Source organism: Lagenorhynchus albirostris, chromosome 12, assembly GCF_949774975.1.
Source record: "Lagenorhynchus albirostris chromosome 12, mLagAlb1.1, whole genome shotgun sequence".
In the NCBI taxonomy this organism is placed as follows: Eukaryota; Metazoa; Chordata; class Mammalia; order Artiodactyla; family Delphinidae; genus Lagenorhynchus; species Lagenorhynchus albirostris.
Genome location: NC_083106.1, coordinates 71,902,468 through 71,907,161, shown reverse-complemented (window position 1 = coordinate 71,907,161; position 4,694 = coordinate 71,902,468). Strand labels below are relative to the sequence as shown.

The window sequence follows — 4,694 nt, the reverse complement described above, 5'->3', positions numbered from 1 at the left end:
TTCCTAAGCATTCAATGTCATCTAGTTCCCACGTGCTAAATTCATTCACTTCACAAATGTTCCCGATGTCTTCATCCATCAAGTATTTCATTAAGTTTATGCCGGACATCAATTCTAACATGACTATGATCCCAGCCCTACCTCAGGCTGCATTAGGGGGCCTATTCCGTGGCCAGGAGCTTGACCAGTTGTCCCAGTTCATGCAGGACTGAGTGGTTTCTTAGGATGTAGGACTTTCATTGTCAATATGGGGACAGTAGCAGGTAAACTGGGATAGTTGGTCACCCTACCACTGCTCCCCTCGTCCCCCTGAGTGAACTTCCTGTTAGAGCTCTTATAGACGGACTGTCATCTTGATTCTCTCATTTGTCTCTCTCACTAGACTAAGTTTCTTGTCTCTCTGTATCCCTAGCATCTAGCACAGTGCCTCGTACTTAACTGATACACACAAATGTTTGTTGCGTGCATAAAAGAATGGAGAAATATATGGGGGGAACGACAACAATGTTCCTTCTTTCCCCACGAAGGGGAGAAACTATCCTTTCTGTGTTTCAATCCTATTACAGAGGGTTTTCAGAGAAATAGGGCCATTAGAAGAAGGCAGGGTTTCATCTGTAGCCCAGAGATCTCTCTTCATAAGGAAGAGGCCCGAGGAGCCACCATGAGCTGCCCGCTCTCTCCTCTTTTGTGCAACTCAAGGGTTTTCTCTTTTTTTTTTTTTTTTCGGTAAGCGGGCCTCTCACTGTTGTGGCCTCTCCCGTTGTGGAGCACAGGCTCTGGACGCGCAGGCTCAGCGGCCATGGCTCACAGGCCCAGCCGCTCCGCGGCATGTGGGATCCTCCCGGACCGGGGCACGAACCCGTGTCCCCTGCATCGGCAGGCGGACTCTCAACCACTGCGCCACCAGGGAAGCCCCCATCTGACCTCATTTTATGTAGGAATAGAGGTTTTTGATGTGGACAGTAATAGTACCACATCTGAAGAAAGGATGTGTTTGAAAAACTGGCTCCCAGTGTATATTAAAGATGGAGGAGGGGGTGGACAGGACATACTGAGAAGGGTATACATTGTGACTAAAAGAGTTTGTGGAACCAACCACCCCCCAAAGCTCCCTTTGGATGAGATATTAGACATGACTTACTCAAAGCTCTCACTTCCTCAAATACTCTAGATATCAAGATTTGCAGGGAGGACAAGCAACTATCCAGACCTGTGCCTGATTTTGTTTTTATGTCTATTAGTGAGATAGATATGAGTGAATATGATTATACGATCTTTAGGGACTTGGGAGAAAAAAAATCCAGTCTAGATCACACCTGGAACGCAAAACCCTGGAGAAATTCCACTTATGAAAAGAAGGACCTTTAAAAGAAAAGAAAGTTTGGGACTTCCCTGGCGGTCCAGTGGTTAAGACGCCGAGCTTCCACTGCAGGTGGCGTGGGTTCAATCCCTGGTCAGGGAACTATAATCCCACATGTTGCACAGCATGGCCAGAAAAAAATTTAAAAAAGAAAAAAAGGAAGGAAAATTTATACAATAAGGCACCACTTCACACCGGTCAGAGTGACCATCATTAAAAAGTCTACAAGTAACAAATGCTGGAGAGGGTGTGGAGAAAAGTGAACCCTCCTACACTGCTGGTGGGAATGTAAGTTGGTGCAGCCACTGTGGAAAACAGTATGGAGGTTCTTCAGAAAGCTAAAAATAGAATTACCATATCATCCACCAATCCCAATTCCTGGGCATATATCCAGACAAAACTGTAATTCGAAAAGATACCTGCATCCCACTGTTCATAGCAGCACTATTCACAACAGCCAAGACACGGAAACAACCTAAATGTCTATCGACAGATGAATGGATAGAGAAGATGTGGTACATATATACAATGGAATACTACTCAGCCACAAAAATGAATGAAATAATGCCATTTGCAGCAACATGGATGCAACTAGAGATTATCATACTCAGTGAAGGAAGAAGTCAGAAAAAGAAAGCCAAATACCATGACATCACTTACATGTGGAATCTAAAATATGGCACAAATGAACTTATCTACAAAACAGAAACAGACTCACAGACATAGAGAACAGACTTGTGGTTACCAAGGGGGAGGGGAATAGGAGAGGGATGGATTGGGAGTTTGGGGTTAGTAGATGCAAACTATTATATAGAGAATGGATAAACAACAAGGTCCTACTGTATAGCACAGGGAACTATATTCGATATCCTGGGACAAAACATAATGGAAAAGAATATAAAAAATAATGTATATATGTGTATAACTTAGTCACTTTGCTGTAAAGCAGAAATTAACACAACATTGTAAATCAACTGTACTTCAATTAAAGAAAGAAATAAATAAAGGAAAATAAAAGAATGGAAAGTTTGGGAATTCCCTGGTGGTCCAGTGGTTAGGACACTGTGCTCTCACCGCAGAGGGCCCAGGTTTAATCCCTGGTTGGGAAGTAAGAGCCCACGAGCCGCATGGCGTGGCCAAATAAATTTTTTTTAAAAAGGAAAGTTTGAAAAACATTCTAGGACAGAAAGCCGTATGAATTTTAATAAAAAGTAATTATGTATGTATGTGTGTGGGGGGTTCAGGGTCAAATTTTAGTTGTATTATAATCATATATGCCAAGAAGTAAAGCATCTTTACTTCCTATAACTGGCATGGGAAGTAAATGAAGGAACAAGAGATAATGTTTTAATTTAATTTTTAAAAATTGTGTACAATTCTGTGGCAGAACAAGAGACTCTCTAACTTGCCCGTTAACATCACTTCTAGATTAAGCAGTTGTGTTCAGGTACATATTTTGTCAATTCAAAGGTTAGTTCCCTATTGGGGATGTTCCTCCCTCTTTGTTTTCCTATCCAAGATAGCGTCTGTAGGGGAAAGTACTCTTGGCAATGCGGGCACTTGGCATTTATATGATTTTCTATTGGTCTTTACTATCTGGTGGATAGTCTGAAGTAATCCCTGGACCAGTGTCCACTGAAGTATAACTGCAAAGTCCATTGTGCCTCTTCAGCAGTGCCCACCCCAAGAGTTGTTCATCCAACTTCTATCTTCCTCTAGGAGGGGAGAGACTTCTTTCCTTTTCTTTCTCTCTGGAAAAATCTTCCTCTACAGCATATCCTTCTTTTTTTCTCATAGCACTAAGCACAGTGGCTCAGCCTCAGTTGTGGGTGAGTTGCCCTCTACGCACCTTGGAAGAAACTCTGATTTGTGTCTGCCAAGTATAGCTCTCACTATGGGATCCTTGTCATAATGTAGAAACAGGAATTACCGAGAACCAAATAGCACCGAAACAGTGTCCTTATTACACATATGAATAAACTGGAAAATTGACAACCCTGGATCAATGACTGTAGGACATCTAACTCTAATCTTAAATGAAAAAACAGAGTAGGAAACCATTTTTTTTTCCAGAAAACAAATGGAAAGAAAACAATTCATTTATTTAAATATTTAATGAGTCTCTTCCATGTGACTGCCATGCATTTTGCTGGTTATATGTCCAAAAATTAGACTGAGCAAATGTGAGGAGGGGGGAATCCAAAAGTAAGTTATGATTTCACACACACACACACACACACACACACACAGATTTGATTTGAAATAACACGTGATCCTCCTACTTTTGACTTCAACCAGAGAAACAATAGAAGCCTATAATTAAGTCTGTATGTTTTGATTCAATACCATAGAATACACGTTCTTTATATCTATAAGAAGAACTTCTGAAAGGTGAAGAAAACATTGTGTCTTGCTAGTCTCTAGAATAATTTTGGAAGTTTTACCCATTTCAAAAACAATACTCAATTATATTTAGAGTCTTTTAAAACTTCCACGAAAGTCTCCTCTGACAATGCAATCATTACGTTCCAAAGTTTTAAAAAAGTATTAACCTTCTAATATATTTAAAAATCACATACTGATATGTACTGTATTAAGTAAACATTAAGAAAAAGCTTTTCTTAACATCCACTTTTCTAATATCCACTTTTGACACTTTTGAATTCTGGGATGAAATAATGTGAACTAAAGATAGTTATCAAGTTAATTAAAACTGAGTTTTCTAATATTGAGATTAGTTGACATTGATATCAAAGGCATAGCTGGTTAATTTACATTAACATTGGGACAAGAAAAATTTTTCTAAACAACATTTATACCTCTGGTTTTTCAGAGATCTTTTAATATGGAAAGGGAAAGCGATCAGAAGATAATGGAAAGAACATTGGTTATAACAGCAAGAATTCATCTGAAAAGAACTGAAAGTACAGAGACCTGATTAACCCCAGCTGCACCAAACCACATGGGATGGAACAAATATTAACTCTCACCTTTACTTAGATGTATGCAGTTTTCCGGGTTGCTCTGACTTATTCTGCTGCTAGCACGGTTAGTACACTCATTTTATTTAACATAAGTTTGTTCTAGCCATACTCATGCTGCACTTATCGGTGAGGTAAGGAATTGGCCAATGCAGCTTTCTAAAAACCAGGTAGCTTTTTGTGGCAGCTGCCTGTCAATTTCAAACTAAGCTGAACTGAAGAGCTTTGGTTCTCTACCCCTCCCACCTGCGACCTCACCTCAGTCACTTCACGGTGGACACAGAAGACGGGGAAAAGTCTCTGATCCTTTTCAAACCTATTTTAGGCGCATGGATCAATACATACTGAACGCC

General features: G+C 40.3%; 1 non-coding gene across 1 annotated transcript; it reads left to right on the top strand.

Moving 5' to 3' along the window:
• Nucleotides 1-2,396: 2,396 nt before the first annotated feature.
• On the top strand, nucleotides 2,397-2,469 carry TRNAE-CUC (transfer RNA glutamic acid (anticodon CUC)). Its single transcript has one exon. It is a non-coding gene; the product is annotated as a tRNA-Glu (tRNA).
• Nucleotides 2,470-4,694: the final 2,225 nt, after the last annotated feature.